General features: G+C 37.3%; 2 long non-coding RNA genes across 3 annotated transcripts in view; both read right to left on the bottom strand.

The window, feature by feature from the left end:
• LOC125392829 (uncharacterized) overlaps nt 1-18,167 on the bottom strand; it is a 36,729-nt gene that overhangs the window by 10,283 nt on the left and 8,279 nt on the right. For both annotated transcript variants that reach the window (XR_015000640.1, XR_015000639.1), the window contains exons 3-4: nt 17,521-17,588; nt 16,083-16,176 (exon numbers count right to left, since the gene is read on the bottom strand). This is a non-coding gene — a long non-coding RNA (uncharacterized LOC125392829). The remainder of the gene's footprint in view (nt 1-16,082; nt 16,177-17,520; nt 17,589-18,167) is intronic.
• Nucleotides 9,241-10,542, bottom strand: LOC146895703 (uncharacterized). Its single transcript, XR_015000642.1, has 3 exons — nt 10,418-10,542; nt 10,279-10,318; nt 9,241-9,361 (listed from the first exon to the last, which is right to left on the bottom strand). It is a non-coding gene; the product is annotated as an uncharacterized LOC146895703 (long non-coding RNA).

Here is an 18,167-nt window from a genome sequence, read left to right as displayed (position 1 = left end):
GCAGGTGGTTTGTTTCCACTCTTACTAAAACATCCTGCTATTTCCCATTATACTCTGTATCGTAAGAAGTTTCTCCCTGAGATGGAAGATTTTAACCTCAGAGGATACTGCTACACAATGATAATAATGTCCTCCATGTGTATAGAACACTACATTTTCTTTATCATTTGATCTGTGAATGGACACACATGCTGCTCCTATTTCTTGACTATTAGGAATAGTGTCACAATGATGTTAGACATGTGAGTTTCTTTGTACTGTATCAACCTAGTCTGATTTGGGTATTTCAGGAGCAATATAGCTTGATGCCATGGAATTAGTTCAGCTTTCTGAAGGTTTCCTGTGTTACAACTTTATGGGAAAGGCTTCCCCAGTTAAAGTGCTGTAGCTCTGAGAGGAATAGTGTCCCCCATGCAAGAGTCGCAGCTCTAGGGCTACAGGTATCCTGGCAGTCAGGAGTCAAGGAATACCCCAAATCACACTGCACAACAAACCTCACACAAGAGATTTATTTAGAAATACACAAGACAGTGGCTGCCTCTACTCAAGTAAGAAGCCGCAGTAAACTGAGCACGAGTCAGTCTTGTATATAAATTCTTAGGTTAGTAGTTTTCCAGGGTAGAGATTTCCAGGGTGGGGATTGGTGGAATTTCAAACCCAGAGATTGGTAGGACTTCAAGATCAGGGATTGGTAGGTTTTGGCATGTTTTCAAACCCTAGAGTGGATTGGGACCTGCTACCCTACCCTTCAATCTTTGTACTGATTTCTCATAAAAATTTGTACTTTGATAATCCATGTATATATATATATATATATATATATATATATGTATGTATATATATATATATGATTGGATCAACGAAGTATAATGTTATTCATTCCCCATCTAACTCCTCCATCCCTCCTCAATACATTCTTCTCCTAACTTCATCTCCACCCTTTTTTTTCTCATAACAGACTGTGTCCAAATTGTCCTGACCATATCTGCATAAGACTGGAACCATCTACTTGAGCATGGGCAACATACCAGTGGCCACATTCCTAAAGGTTAATCTCCCGCTCCAGCAGCTATCAGCTGCCAGTAGGTCCTCAACTAGACATGAGACATCATGATGCCTCTCATCCACAGTCGAATTTTGGCTAGACTGATCTTGTTTGGATCATGTACAGATAACCACAGACGCTGTAAGTTTATGCTTGCTGTAGCCGTTTCAGGCCGGGGGACCATATTCTGAATGTCTCACTTCCTTGTAGTTTCCTCATTCTTTCTTCTTTCTCTTCCTCATCATTCTCTACGTCTTGACAAGACAATGGGGAAGAAATGTGTGATAATGATGTTCCCTTTAGGGTCCAGGCATCATAGTCATTTCACAATACTGTAAGGACATGGTAAATTTTAAGGAACTTTTTGCTTGCTTAGTAGCTCATTAGGACACTGGTTTCAAAGGCAAGATGTCTAGGGCTGGTTGAAAACAGGATGTCTAACTAAGACACTGAGCTCAAAGCGCAAACCACAAAGTGCTCCTGGCATTCTGGCAGTAGGCCACCACTTAACACCTAGCTCTGTGGTCTATCAGGGAGCAGAAAAAGTCTACTGCTTTGGAGCATTGGGGAGAGGGTGCCCCACTTTGGGGAGGGGGTTTATTAGAGATAAGACACACCTGCTGTTATGTAAGACCAACTGCCTTGACACAAAATGAACCTGGCTTGCAGTTTTTGCCTATATAATGTCAACCCCAAATGATGAGGAGGTCTCTTCCCTACTGAGCTGCATCGCGTAGTAGACGAGACCCCAGCTGGCTGAATAGTACACTGAATTAACCCTGCTTTTGCATCTGGACTTGACTGGATCCTGATGGTCTCTCTGGGGGTTGCAACTTGGGTACAACAAATACTTTGACTGCCTGTGAGTTTCTGACCTGACTATTGTCCACTGTTAATAGCTGAAGTCTAAGGTATGGACATTTAGAAGGCTGTTAAACAGCATGACCATTTAGTAAAATAATAATAGTACATGCTGCCCCGGAGCCTGACACTTGCCCTAAACCATGGGCTTTAGACAAGATTTACAGTGTTAATGATGGAATCCATTTGCACAACAGTTTGCAAATATGATCATAAAGTGGTTATTACCATATAACCACCACGTTACTCTTACAAAGTGGGCACACCTTACCTAACAGGTCAGTATTATAACATGCAGATTCAAGCACAGGGTAAAAGCAGTGGGCCTATCTACACTGATTGCCAGAACAATTATACTCTTTTGGATTGCTACCAGTGGTATATGTGGGTTCCTTCTCCTCCAAACACCCAAATCCTCACCAGCATTGTCTTGGTTGTCATTGTTATTTACTTGATAATAATAATCTGACAGTGATGAAAAGGGATCTCAGTGTGATTTTAATTTGAAATTCCCTTATGTGTGTGGATGTTAAATACTTTTCATATGATTATTGGCTATTTTTATTTCTTCCCTTGAGAACAGTCTGTTTATTTCATTATTCATTTATGAAACAGACTGTTTAGTTTTATGTATTTACTTTTTAAGCTCTTTACAGATTTTTGCTATGAATCCTCTAGCAAATACAAAAATAGCAAAGTTTTTCTGCCATTTCTAGCATGTATATTTATATGGTGGATTGCATTTTTTTCCTGTGTAGAATTTTTTATTTCTATATAGCTCCATTTCTCAACAATTAGCATTGCTTGCTGTGCTATATGTAATCTTTTCAGAAAGTCTTTGCCTATGCCTTTATCTTGAAGTGGTTTACAAAGGTGCTCCTTTAGCAGCTTCAGGGTTCCATGTCTTACATGAAAATACTGGATCCATTTTGAGTTAATGCATGCGCAAGCTGAAGGATAAGGTTCTATTTTTGTTCTTTTATTGTTGGTACTGAATTTTCCCAGGACCATTTTTAAAGATACTATCTGAACTCAAAGTTGTGGTTTTGATACTGTTTTATTTTGCTTTTTTTCTAATCCTTCCCTACCTCGATATTTGCTTTTCTACATGTTTGCTTTTGTTCTATGCTCTTTTGGATATTATGGTTCTACAGTATAACCTAAAGTATGGAGCTGTTTACTTTCAACATTGTTGGTTTTGCTCAGGGTTGTTTAGGCTCTTTCAACAGGGATGATGGTGGATGATAGTTATTTTTTTCTTCCTCTTCCATGTACATTTTAAGATTATTTTCTGTGACTAATGTAATTTTAATTTTGATGAAGAGTATGTTGAATCTGTAGTTGACATTTGCCAACACAGATAACCTCATGCTGTTAATTTTGTCCACTTATAGCAAGGCTTGTCTTCCTACCTTCTAGGTTTCAATAACTATTATTCTTTAATATTATCTTTTATTGTGGAAATTGCTCACTTCTCTGACTAAGATTGGGCATTGGGGTTTTATTTTATACTTTTATAATTTCTCTTTTAATTTTGGTTATGAGCCTAGTCTTTAATGGCTGAGCCATCTCTCTTGCCCTTATTATTTCTTATAAATTATTGTGCATGAGACTATTTTTCCTAATTTCCTTCTTAGTGTGTCCATCATTTGTATATATGAAAGCTACCAATTCTGACTTTTGTATGTAAGATTTGTTACCTGATACTTTGCTGAATGAGTTCTTCGGTTCTAAGGATTTTATGGTGGATCCATTAACATCTCTTACGTATATGACCCCATCATCTATAGAGAGGGATAATACGGCTTTTTGATTTCTAGTTTTTATTCCTTTTTGTTTCTTATGTCTAATTGTTAACTAAAACTTTAAGAATTTTATTGAATGGGACAGTGGAGAATATGGCAACCCTTTCTCATTCCTGATTTTCATTGAAATGATTTGAGTTTTTCTCTATTTATTATAATGCTGGCTAAAAAATCCATTTATTGCCATTTTTAGGTTGAGTGTCTTCCTTCTCTTCCTAATATTTTCAAGGATATGAAAAGAAGTGATATTTGTCAAAGATCTAATCTGCATCTTGTGAGGTAATTATATAGTTCTTCTCCATTAATTCCATTTATATACTGTATTGTACTGTATTTTATATATTGGGCCACTTCTGATTTGAAGTCAACTTGATCATGGTGAGTGATATGTTAATGAGTTGTTGAACACATTCTGCCAGTATTTCCTTAAGAACTTCTACATTGTATTCACCAGGGAGATTAGCTTATAATTTTATTTTTTTGCTAGAACTGTTTTCATTTTATCTCATATGTTCTAGTGTACTGTTTCTTCATTTTTGTGTAATTGTAGGGATTCTTCAATTTCCAACCTGATTTCTTCAATGGCCTTTTCATTTGCAATTTCTTTGAATTTGTATGTTTGCTGTTGCTTCTCTTACTTTTGATTTCCACTTTTACTCTTTTATAGTAGACAGACTACAAAAAAAGCAATTCCATTATCATGTGTTTGTTAACACTTACTGTGCATCATGTACTAGAAGCAGTTCCCAGGTGTGTACAGGTTGCATTTTCGCTCAGCGCCCAGTAAGACAAGTTGACATATACTGTCCTTTAGCTGGTGTTTCCCAGTGATGCTTCTGTGGCTGTCTCTTTGTTGTAAGCAGTGAAGGAAACCCACTACAGTTCTTTAACCCAGCACTTGGAGCTGAGGACTAACTGTGTGGGCTAAGAAGTCTCTTGCTTCTGTTCTACTTCCTAAACTTTCCTACTTCTCTTTGTTATTGGACTCAGTCTCTGCATCATCACCCACTTCATAGGATGCCTAATTTCCAGTTTCTTCATATTTTCTTTCTTGGAGATTCTAACAGTCTATAGCTGGTTATTGTTCATCATCTTCTTCTCCCTGGAAATTTTCTGATTAATTTGGCAAAAAACAAGATACATTTTCATGGTTATTGTATCAGTCAACAAACACATAAACATAACAATACTATAATAATATTGGTTTTTTGTTCAGTTAAAAAGGTACACTTTTGGCAGTGTCTTTCTACATCTAATTTACATAAAAACACACTAAATTATTTTCTTAAATAAATGTTTCAGTACCTCTTATGTAGAATATTTTGAATTTATAAACCTGAACTAAGCATCAAAAATCTGTATTTCTAAGAGGGAATCCCTTGATTTTTCCCATGTCTTTATTCCTTAGATAATACTTTTGTAAAATATTGGTGATTATATATTGCAAACAAAGAAAACAATATATACTAATTTTATCAAGAAAATTACAATGCAGACACATAACGAATGCAATGTCAAAAACATTTATTGAGTACATACAATACAAGGCTAAATAAATAACATTAACCTAGCAGGGGAGATATTATTCTGTGTTGTGTGATGAGACAACAGAGTGCTAAATCAGGGAGATGTGACATTTAGTGTGAAAAATGAAATTATGTGTTTCTAAACTTGGCTCAACAACTTTGGTTGAATACCATTATAGTACAAGATTTAGGTATAATGAAGACTTCTGGCAATATCATCAGAATGTGATTTTTATTCTGAACATAGGCATATGTCAACAGCCATTATGGTAATTCATTTGCCTTAGGATTATAAACAAGCTAGGTAATAGTTTGGTGTACATATATAAGCTTCTAAATGAAATGCTTAAATATCAAAAGGTTCTGTTTACATCTAGAATTTTTCTACATCTAGAAATGTATACATATATTAGTATTTGCGTATATGTATATGTCTAAAATATTGTTCACTTGGTCAGATTCTGAAATATCATGAGATAAATTAACTTTTCCTTTTAAAATTTATTTATTTATTGGAGTGAGTGCATACATGCAGAGGTCAGAGTTCAAATTGAAAGAGTCCGTTTTCTCTTTCAACCTTGTGAGACCCAGTAATTAAACTCATTTCATCAAGCTCCACAGAAGCATATTGAAGCATCTTGCGGGCCAAACTCTCTAACTCTTGTTTTGTTCAGATTCTGAATGAAGTAAACAAAAAGTTCCTACATCACTGGTTGTTCTAAAATGAATCAATGTCTATTGACTTGTATAAAAGGATAAATGAAATTGCTGCATTGTTAGAAAATTAATGTTGAAGAAAATAAATGACTAATGGAAATATGAAATCTTCTAGAATTATATCATCTGCAATTCTATCCAAAATAAAATAGATAATTCATCTTATGATTTAAAATGTGAAATAATTTTTAAAAGGAAAATAAAGTTGCTGGTAGCTATATAAGTTAGGGCTTTCTCCTCAGAGAAGTGGATCAAAAGCAACCAAAAGTGATATAAAGAGTGAGAAAACATTGTGGTGGGTGTGTGCCTGCAGGTAACGGACAATGCCTTCTGCAGCTGAAGAACTGTAATTAGAAACAAATAGTTTTCCAGAGATAAAAAGAAAGAGCTTTAGAAATTCACCAAGGTAAGGATAAGCTATCTGAAGAGTGCGGAGCAGAAGACAGATAGTCAACGCAGACACAGAAAAGAAATCCAAGATAAACACAGTTCCATCCATGAGGCAACAGGATGGTGGCAAAATGGGTTGGGGGAAAACAGAAACCTCATCGAGTCAGTGAGACATCTGGGACATTGAAGGCACTGGCTGTCAAGCACGATGACCTAAGTCTGATCTCCAGGCACCACATGGTAGGAGAGACCTTACTTCTGTAAGTTGTCCTTTGACCTTAACAGGTGTGTGAATGACACCCATGTGCACATTTTTTACTCAAAATGCGCGCACGCGCACACACACATGCACACACACATTAATTAAGTAATGTCACATTTCCTAAAGGTAGTTTCGGTAGCCTTGTGAAATAGCCTGGGAGTCCTAGTCTCTGACTGGGATGAGACTTCAGCCTTACAATCCCAAATGTAGTTGCAGCATTTGATAAAACAGTCATTTCTCTTGTGGATGGATCCTCAATGGAGAGCAAATCATTTTGTATGACTCAGAGTAATGGCAAAGTGCCCTCCTAAGGGTGAATCTACTATTGAAAGTTGGACTACCTTAGGGGTCTGAGAACAGGGAACAAGCATTGGCTAATGAGCCTAAATTTAACCTGTCATAACCACACAATGAGAAACAAACCTAGTAAGCGATTCTAGACAATGAGGTAGACAAATGCTGACTTCCCAACAGATTCAGGTGACAGGCAGCACATAGCAGGCAATAAGGTGCAGAGGAGTATACATCTTTACCATCCGTGGTAGAACACCAATCTCACCAACTGAGAATAACTTTGAAGATGTATAGCCCGAACCTGAAGTTGGTAGAGGCACCAATGTCTGGGCCACCTATCTGCCTTTCATAGCCATTGTAGAAATTCAGAACTCAGAAGCTCTGGAAGTCTATGTGACATCTACAATTGTGTCCCACCAGTATGATTTCCAATACTTAGAAGACCTCCGAAGTGTGGCAAGTACTGGGGAAAAAAATGGCTCATTGGGCCAGCAAGACATCTGAGTTCAATTCCCAGAACCTGCAGGGTAGAAAGAGATAACTAACTCACACTCACTGTCCTTTACATTCTATTTGTGCGTCACGGCACTTGCAAGCACCCTCACACCCACCGCCACTCAATCACTGAAGGTGATTTTTTAAATTCATAGTAAAGATGAAGTGCACTGGGGGTACAGTGGTGAGAATAGCTGTAGAAGAGCTGTTCCAAAGGACAGAGACAGCATTCCATCTGCTCGTTTATCAGCAATATGAGTGTTTCTCAAACTCTCAATGAATACAGAAGACAGACACAAGCTACTAATATGTCTAAATCTTTCCTCATTTTGTAAACTCAAAATATTAGGAATATTTTCCTAATGTGAGCTCTCCGCCGACGCAAATTCCCAGTCAAACCAAATCAAAACAAGCCAAATTAAGAGCTATCCAGGTTTAATGGAAGTTCTGCACTCTCGGGTGGCCCTGAGTGGGGAAACTGGGAAGCCACACTCATGCGACAACAGGGAGGAAGAAAAGGAGACCACATGTTCCTCTTTTGGGAGGTCACTTAAATATTCTTGGGCATGGTCCTGACCTCCCCACCCCAGGGAGGGAGGGGTCAGGACCTGGCCTGCTGGGATTTGGAGTCCAGAGTGATTACTCTCAGGGTCAGGGTCTAGGATAGATGCAAGGGGCTGGGGCCTAAGCTCCCCACTTAACAGAAATGTCCACCACGGTTTCAGGAACTTAAACAGTTCATTCATAGCAGGTGACATTGTTCAGGGAGAATCCGCTGGGCCTTGCTGCGGAAAGTATGTCACAGGAGGCCACTTTCAAGAGCCATGCCTACCAACTTCTCTCATGCTTGCCTCTCCATTATAGACCGCAACCCTCTGGAACTGTATGCAAAACTAAACTCTTTTGTCCATAAGCTACTTTGGTCATGGTGTTTATCATGGCAGCAGTAAAGACAGTAAGATACTGCCCAAGATGAGAGAGAACACAACTTAATAAAAATCCAAATAAAAAAAAACTTTTAGTACAGATTCCAGTGAAATTTGAAAGATTGTTTGAGAATATATGAACCTTTGATGGTTCAATCCTAGAAAAGCTGAAAGAAACACACAAATTCCTAGACATATACAATCTACAAAGATTAATGCAAGAATATAAAAGTGTTCACCAACTCTCTGTGTCCTGCCTACATGTAACTGCCTTAAGTTTCTACCCTGGCTTCCCCAGATGATGAACTTCAAACTGTAAGATGAAACATATTCTTTACTTCCCCCTAGTTGGTTTTGGACAAGCTGTTTATCATAGTAATAGAAACCCTAATTAAGGCAGGTGGAAAGAAAAGGGGACTGGAGTATATGTGATGCATGAGCATAAGAAACCATCAGCAGGAATTAAAAAGTGAGTATGGAGGACAGGAGATGTGAAAGGGTTAAACTCTCCCATTCTCACAACTGAATTTAGGTTTCAGTTCTCTGAGAAGGGTAAAACAGGTGTCTATCTCAAGAAAGGGATCTTGATCCATAACACTCTTACATTCAGGGATGAGGGAAAAAGAACAAACACAATGCTTAAATCAGTATCACAATGTCTCAAGGACAAATTCTACATTCCCTTTCTGAGGCATGTCCAGATTTGCCCAAGCTTGTGCAAGTATGTCCAAAAATGATGAGACTAAACCTCAACCAATAAAAAGTATACTAATGTAACTGCTGTTTGCTTAACCAGTCATGTATGAGATGATCTAACCATCTCTGAAACTCCCCTTAGCTGTTTAAAAGGAGCCTGCACATGGCAAATGAATGGAACTATAAAAAAATCATCCCGAGTGAGGTAACCCAGACACAGAAAGACAGACATGGTATGTATTTAATCATAAGTGGATGTTAGATGTAAAGCAAAGGGTAACCAGTCCTCAGAGCAAGAGAAGCAAGGTAACAAGGAAGACCCGAAGAGGAATCCGTGGATCTCCCTGTGAAGAGAAAATAGATGAAATATCCTGGGTAAACTGGCAGTGTGCAGGACGGGGTAGTAGAGGGGAGGGGAGGGGGGAATGGGAACATGAGGGATCAACATAGTCTGGTTCAAGGTGGGACCGAAGGGGAGAGTAATGAAAGACATTCTTGACAGAGAAGCCATTATGAGGTTAGGGGAGAACCTGGTACCAGGGAAACCTCCAGGAACCCACAAGGATGACCCCAACTAAGACTTGTAGCAATACTTGAAAGGGCATCTGAATTGGCCTCCTATAATCAAATTTGTGACTACCCTAATTGTCATCATAAAACCTTCTTCTAGTAACTGATCGAAGCATATACAGAGATCCATAGCCAAGCACCAGGCCGAGATCCAGGAGTCCAGTTGAAGAGTCAGTGGAGGGCTTTTATGAGCAAGGGGCCGTCAAGATCATAATGGGAAACCCACAGAGACAACAGACTTGGGCTTGTGGGAACTCGCAGACTCTGGGCAGACAGCTAGGGAGCTTGCATGGTACTAACTGAAGCTCTTTGCATCTTGTGACAGTTGTGTAGCTTGGTCTTTTGTGGTCCCCTAGCAGTGGGACCAGGACCTGTCCCTGATGCATGAGCTGGCTTTTTGGAACCTATTCCTATGCTAGAATGCGTTGGTCAGCCTTGATACAGAGGGGAGGAACTTGGTCCTGACTCACTTTGATTCCCATGGGAGTGCTTACTTATCTGAATGGAGATGGAGGAGGAGTGGAAGGAGGCAAGGGTAAAAGGAAAGAATTGGAGGGTAGGAGGAAGGGGAAGCTTTTAAAAAGATGATAAATTTTTTTTTAAAAAAAGGAGCCTGCACTCTCCTGCCAGGGCCATCGACCTAACGACCCTGTGTATGCTGGTATAATAGATGTTCTTTGCTCGTACATACTATTTGAGTATGTGATCTTCCTTTAGTGCTACATCAGATCCTAGAAAAGAAGAGGAGAAACTGCACTAAGTATGACACATATGTAAAAATATGCAATGATGAAAACTATTACAAATTTAAAAATAAAATCAAAAGATACCTGGAAACAGCCAGTCCTTGCTCAAAGCCCTTGTTTCTCTCTTGGAACAGTGATACTGAATGCTCGGCAAGAGAGTAGTCTAGAAATCTGAGCACTGAAGCATAAACAGCTTGTAACCATGACTGCCAGCTCCTCCACCATTCCAGAAACAGTAACGAAGCAAAGGAAATTAACCCTCCTTTGCCAAATTCTCCTTCTCTACAATAAATGCAAAGAGGGCCTCTCCTCCTCCTACTCTCTTCCTCCTCTTCCTCCTCCTCCTCCTTTTCTTCCTCCTCTCTCTCTTTCTCTCTCTCTCTCTCTCTTTCTCTTTTTCTCTTTCTCTCTCTATACCTCCCTCCCTTTCTGCTTCCCTTCTCTCCATCTTCATCATGTGTCCCTCCATTCCTACCCCTCATCTCTTCCTAGACTCTCTATTGCAACTATTCTATAAGACTGAATTCACAAGTTCCACATTGACAGCAAATGGGTTTATCTGAGTCCAAAGACACTTAAATGACCCAATAGCAATATTGAAGACCATACTTCAACTTCTGTACTTTACCAGTCATTGTTCCCTGGTGATTCAATTACTATTAAAGGCCTTGAAGTAACATGTACACTACTGTATTACAGTACTATTAGAGATATTGAAACATACTCAAGTTTTAACTTGGCATTGCTTGATGTCCAGGATGTAAAAAGTATTTTAAGTGGAAATGTAATAATTTATTTATGTATATAATTCCATCACAGGTATTTCCTTAAGCCAATTTATGTCAGCTAAAATATGTTATTAGATTTAGGTTGTATATGGTTTCATTAAACTGATATATTTCACAGAAATTATAATTGAGAAAGAAGACCTGAGTATAACAATTTTTAATAGAAAAAGAATATAATCCATGGATTATATTCAAAATATTTTTAATATAATCTTGAAAGATTGTAATTTTATATGTTGTGGGAATACTAAGATATTGTTAAATGAAATTGTATATAAAGGAAAATCATACCCTGGTATTCTAGATAATATTTGGTGTACATGTGCAAATATACTTGATTTATTGATATAAGATTTTTTCCTAAGAAGTAATTAAAATCAGATATTTTCTTTTGAAATGTTTACTTCTACTCCTCATTCTTTTTTTAAAATAAATATATTACTACAATTCTGTGTTCTCCGCATAATTGGGCATGAAAAGGAAGTATTGAAACTCCATTAAAAAAATCAAATGTCATCTTACTTCATCTCAGACTGCTCTAAAGAGTGCAACCACCATTCACAAGGGAGAAGGTTGGGAAAGTCAGTTGTTACATAAAACGTCCAAGTTCAAAAGGGAAAATCGATGAATAACATCATTTTGTTGTTGTTTTGAGAATTGCTCCTGATGCATGTCATGTTCGAGCTGCAAATCCTCTTGATTTTATTAACACTTGAAAAATAAAGCTGATTAATAGTGCATGGACACTGCTAGTGCATATGAACACACATATGGGTGCATGGACATGCATACAAGTGATGCGTGCCACAATGATTTTAGTTCTTAGTTCAGGTAATAGTGTGTAAATAAATAAGAAAACTTGATTCATAGCTCTCAGACCACAGTGGTATTGATTTTTGTCCTTATATGTCAATTCTGCTCTGTCGCTGCACAAAATGCATTTTTATGCAAGAGAAATTAAATCAGAGAATAAAGTATGCATATTCTGTTACCAGCAGTAGTAGAAAAAATAAAAACAGAAAAATACAACAGTCGCTGAAAACATTTATGCAACCTTGCCAAAACAAGAGAAAGAAAAGACTAGGACTATGTCGTGTATGTACTTGAACTGTTTGTTCTCAGGCTCACGTTAGAAATGAGACTGTGGCCAAATGTCTCATAATTGGGCCCTCGGGACTCTACTCACTCTCTTGTCAAATAAAAATATAAAAAATGATGAACAATTTTCACATGTCCTTCCAAAAATGACACAATTTTTTGTGCTTACTGGACCTTAGAATTTAGGATAGAATAAAGTTAGGAGTGTGAGAGACTTGAAAAAAAAAATTAGTGGGATTCTTCATTACCTAATAAATTAAAATAATTCACATAAATTGCCATGCAATATAATCATACAGAGTTGTGTGTGTGTGTGTGTGTGTGTGTGTGTGTGTGCGCATGTGTGATTTAGAAAGCATCATGAAAATACACTTAAACTTTCAGAAACCTGGATGATTTATATGTATAATTTCTAGAGAGGCCCAGGTGACTCCATTTTTTAATGATAAGGGACTGACTATACATATAATTTTTATCTCATAATCAAAACTTTTGCTGTTACAATGTGCAATAGAAGGATTTCTAGTTATAATTTCTGTTGCTGTGAGAAAATACTCTGACCAGAACAACTTACAGCACAAGGAGTTATATGTCTTACAACTCATGGTCACAGTCCTTCATTTAGGGAAGTCATAGCAGGGACTCAAGCAAGTACTTGAAGAAGAAACAGTGAAGGAGTACTTGCTGTTTCCCCCATCTCACACCCATCCAGCTTTTCTGTACAGCCCAGGACCATCTTCCCAGGGAATGGTACTGCCCAGAGAGAACTTCTCACACTGTAACAATCAAGATAGCACACATAGGCATGTCCACGGAACAATTTGATCTAAAGAATCTCCTTATCAAGACTTTCCTCTTAGATGTCTCTACCCTATACCAAGTTGACAGGTGATGCTAAATTAGAAGGAAGAGAAATTGCCCATGGTTTACCAAATTCTCAAAGGTCCAGATTCCATGAACCTCCATATGCCAGTCATTTGTATATTTTAATGGAAAGAAAAACAGAAGACAATTGCACTGGCCTTCTGTCTCTTGTGTTTTCACTACCTGATATTCTGTCTGTCCTTACGCACTCTCTGACAGCTGTACCGAACTATTACCCTAAATATGTCATTCTGCGCTATTGGTACTCTTTTCTTTAGTTCTACTTCTTTCTTTCTTTCTTACTCTATTGTATGCTTAGATAATACTTTCTTTCTTACTCTATTGTATGCTTAGATAATACTTTCATAGTCCAGTGTGTGTTTAGATAATACTCAGAGTAAAATATTTTGTGAAATTGATCTAGACCTTCCCATTTTGGAATATTGAATCATTTTTCTTCTTCCTTGGTGCATAGGAATAACTACTAATTTGAGTGGCTTTTAAGTAGTGAGACCACTGGTACCTTCACTTTTCATTCCTCTATGCTTGGTATCTTATATAGATAGATGTTCAGGGTAGATGTTCAGATGACTGAATATCAGATTTCTTTGGTTAGTATATGGAAACTCCTGGTCTACATTCTTTGAATACAATTTAATGCAACTACGTTTATACTCAAATCCATATTATTATTATGTTACTTATTAGTTAGTGTGGAGGTTTAAATAAGAATGGTCCACATAGCCTCATACATTTCAATGATTTGTCCCCAGCTCATGGAATAGGTTGGCAAGGATTTGGAGGTGTGGCTTTGTGGAAAGAGATTTGTCATTGAGAATGCGACTTGAGGTTTCAAAAGCCCCAACATTCAGCTCTCCCTTTCTACCTCCTGGTTGTTGTCTCAATATGTAAGTTCTCAGTTATTGCCCTGGTACCATATCTAATTTCTTGCTGTCATGTTCTCTGCCATGGTGGTCATGGACTCAATCCTCTGAAACTGTAAGCAAACCCTCAAATAATTTCTTTCTTTTATGAATTTCTTTGGTCACAGCAATAGAAAAGTAACTAAGAAAGTTGCTCTTATGATATCTTAGTTAACTTATTATTATTTATATCTGTGTTAACATTTGCTTTTTAACAATAACCCAAATTGTTTTTAATAATGATAATATTGATACAATAATTTAATTCAGTATCTTTCTATACTGCCAATCAGTAAAACTTTCTCATGTGCCCAATTATCCTTAATTGGTCTTTATCCATCTGATCCTCATTTTTCTTGCTCTATACTGCCTCTGAGAAGATATCTTTTGTTTACTTCCTCCATCAACTTTGAAACTCAAATATCATCTCCCAAATGGAACACATTTAAAACATAGAAAGTAGAGCAATTGGATGATCACCAGAAATTTTATTGATTTTATTGTGATCCCATAAGGCAAAAGTGTGACAAACTTGATATAACAATATCATGATCAACTAAAGCTTCAGGTGACTAACGAAGTGGAATAAGCAGTCTTCCAGGTTATAACTGTATCTTATAGACTATTTTAAGTAGCAAAGTAACCTGCAATACAGAATTTATTAATTACTATATTATGTTATATCACTAATATAATCAGAAGTTATCAGACAAGGAACAACATTATGATCACAAAATGAAGTCTTCTTACCACTCGCACAATAATTCACTGGTATTTTTACTTCTGACAACCACAGTTTTGAGGGCATATTCCCTAATACAGCAGTACTTCCATCAGATCACACAGTCATATTCTGTTTCATTAAAGGCTAAGGCATTCTTCCTCATATGACTCAAGGCACAGTGCGAGTGAATTCCTGCTACCCTACTAGAACAAGTAAATCTATGAATACCACCCAAGAGACTTTCTCAAGTGCTTCTTGTTACATTCCTACCAAGATTTTTAGGCAATAGACATAAAAACAACACATTGAAAATGGGGCAATGGTTGTAGTCCATTCAGGATCAGTTCCACCCCTGTAAAACACCACTCAGCTGAGGTACTGGAAGAGGTAAAATGAAATGGTCCAGGGAATGGGAAAAGTGACTCTTATTCAAATTAGGCATGATGACTCATCAGGAATGGGAGCTGAAGCAGAGAGTGCGGTGTTAATTATTCATTTTCTACTTTCTGTTCTCCTTCTCCTCAAAGCCTTTTCGGGAAAACACTGGGATTTCCCTTTCAAGTCACTCATGGGCATAAAAGAAGGTGCTCTTTCTTTGTGTAACATCAGTAGGGTTCAGTAACGGGAATTCCCATAGACTGTGGCGAGGGACAAGAATGACATAAGTTATATATCTCGCTGGGTCCTTTCTCTGAGTTGATGACTCTATCTCTCTACCAAAGGCTGGTTTCTTGTAGCCACTCTTTTCTCTAACTTTATTAAAGTTCTTGTGGTATAAGAATTTCCCAGGTTTACTGACCTCTGTATAGTATTCCTCCTGAAGTTGACTTCCTTGAAGGTGATTGGTTTTACTGAATCTAGAAACAACTATCATTTACTAATTTTTAAATACTATCGCTGCCAAAAAGTAAAAGAAAAGAAAAAAGGGAATAAAATCAGATACCTAGTTACCAACATCCATAAACTTCTTTATCTAATATATTTATCAAATTTTCTTTTTTATATTAAGAAAAAGTAAAAAATAATTAATATTTTTTCTTTTATATTAAATGACCTACTTCCAACATACTCTTGAAATGAGAACAAAGACAGCTTACCAAAACTTAACTAACCCATGATTTAACTAACACCTGAGTAAGTCCAGTGGTGAAGGTCTCAGATAAATCAAGATGTTGTCAGTGATGAGAAAGAAAAAACAAAGTAAACATCAGCACTTAGTCTGGACTTCTTAGTTTTGGAGAGCTTGAGAAGGTTCAGATGACTTGATACAACTTAAAGGTCCACGTAGAAAGCTGGTAAGACACTCAGCCCCCCCCCACACACCCTCCCCTAGTGTGGACGCGGGAACTCACCTGCATGATTTCCAGCTGCCATTCTTCCATGCACTTTTGAGCACAAATTCCTCTTGGGTGGTCCCACAGTAACTGGAGCATTAGTGGAAAGGAGCTGCAGAATAGTAGAGTAGGGGAGAGTTAGGTAGGCATGGTGGGAAAGGAACCATTCTAAGCACTCCACACTCCACACATTCATAGCGCCTTCCACCTGGTGCTCACTGCCTGTCTCTTCTGCAGACTGCTAATCTGAAGAGAAGCCTGCCTCACACCTGAGCTGGCTCAGCATTGAACTGCCAGATAACGAGCAGAAAACATGAGCCTCGAACTAACAAGAATGTCTTCTGCATGTTAAACAATTTAAAATGCTTTACATTTATTGATTTGTTTGCCTGTGGGGTGTGTGTGTGTGTGTGTGTGTGTGTGTGTCTGTCTGTCTGTGTGTGTGTGTCTGTGTGTGTGTGTGTGTGTGTGTGTGTGTGTGTCTGTGTGTGTGTGTTTACAGGTTGGAGGCAGTGCAAAATCATTATGGTGTTCATGTAGAGGATAGCATTTAGAAGTCGGTGTCTTCCTCCTACCAACTGATTAGAAGGGATTAAATCCAGATCAACAACCTTGACGCAAAGTGCCCTTAGAACAATCTTGTCAGTACTTAAGTAATTTAATTTTCTTGACATCTTGAAATGAATGGTGTAATAAAATTAATTCGAAATGCAATTACCTCTCTTCCCCAATCTCCAAACAATTAGGAAGTAGGACTTAGTGCTCTAAGGGATGATGCATGAAAAATGTAATAGGGAGATTCCTGACTCTGAGTTTAAATATGTTAAGTACCATTTATCAGGATATTCAAACAATTCCACATTCAAGGTAAATTTAGTAATTTATTTTCTTGTTTCCATATTGAACTAGTGTTTATAATACTCTTATAGGTGAGGAAACATATTCAGGATACAAAGAAAAATAAAATATTTCTGTCAGTATATAAATTAGAAGAAAATCTACCAGAGATATTCTAGGAAAAAAGAAGCAAAATGGGAATCAACACTCTAATACTTGGGATCTCTTATCTGCTTAATATTGCTTTCAGATAGTTTTGACTGTTTGATCATAGTATTTCAAATTAATCTTCTAGATATTTTCAAAACACTAAAAACCAAAACTATATTTAGACAGTAGACTTACTTCACTGTTTGAGCCTTTGAATGAAAGATGATATGATTAACATAAGGTTGTAGTATTCGATGATGGTGTTTCATGTGGTCTTTCTTATATTAAATAACCCATGTGAAAGGGAACCTGAGAGAGGGTGAGCTAACAACACTGAAAACATTCATATAGGTATAGAGACAGAAGAACAAGGTGTAGAAGGTAGTCAAGGTCATTTGCTTGTGAATTATGTGCTCAATGAAAACTTTATAGAAAAGGAAGAAATTGAGAAACATCATGTGATACTTACAAAATTCATCCATAATCTTCCATGGGAATTTCACCATTTGACCTTTGAGAAGGCTCAAGTTCCCACATCTATAATAGATGATCGAGATGTTTAAAAATTAACTAAATCTTGTGGTTCAACCTTGTCCCGTAATATTAGTCAATGCAACAAATGACATAGATATCATTATAGAAACATTAATTCTCAGAAATGACATGCTTACACATAGTAACCCAGTTAATTAATTTCTTTGAATCATGAGATTTAAGGGATTCAGTAAGCATGAACAGGAAAACACGAGAGCCAGTAAAATATTAACTTCAGTGTTAGACTAGGAATGACAATTTGAACACTGTTTCATGCTTCATTAACCTGTTATATTTCCATCCACAAATCTAGTAACCAGTTCAAAATCTTGATCACACTTTTGAAAACATAAATTAGAAAGATGAAAGTTATGATCTCTTTCGTGTTGACAGACAACAGAGACTATCTATAAGAAGCAGATATCACAAAGAAGAATGTCCACTTAAACAGATCAATACATAGTGCACAATTTTTCATAAACCACTTTCTAAGTGTAGTTGGTTTTTATCTTTGTGCTTCCTGGGAAGTTCTTCCTTCATGGTCTAATTGCTTTATATAAAGAGCTTTAGTAACAATTGAAG

This window comes from Myodes glareolus, chromosome 2, assembly GCF_982192425.1.
Source record: "Myodes glareolus chromosome 2, mMyoGla1.1, whole genome shotgun sequence".
Taxonomy (NCBI): Eukaryota; Metazoa; Chordata; class Mammalia; order Rodentia; family Cricetidae; genus Myodes; species Myodes glareolus.
Note: the sequence above shows the minus strand (reverse complement) of the source record. Positions and strands in the feature narration are given on the sequence as shown.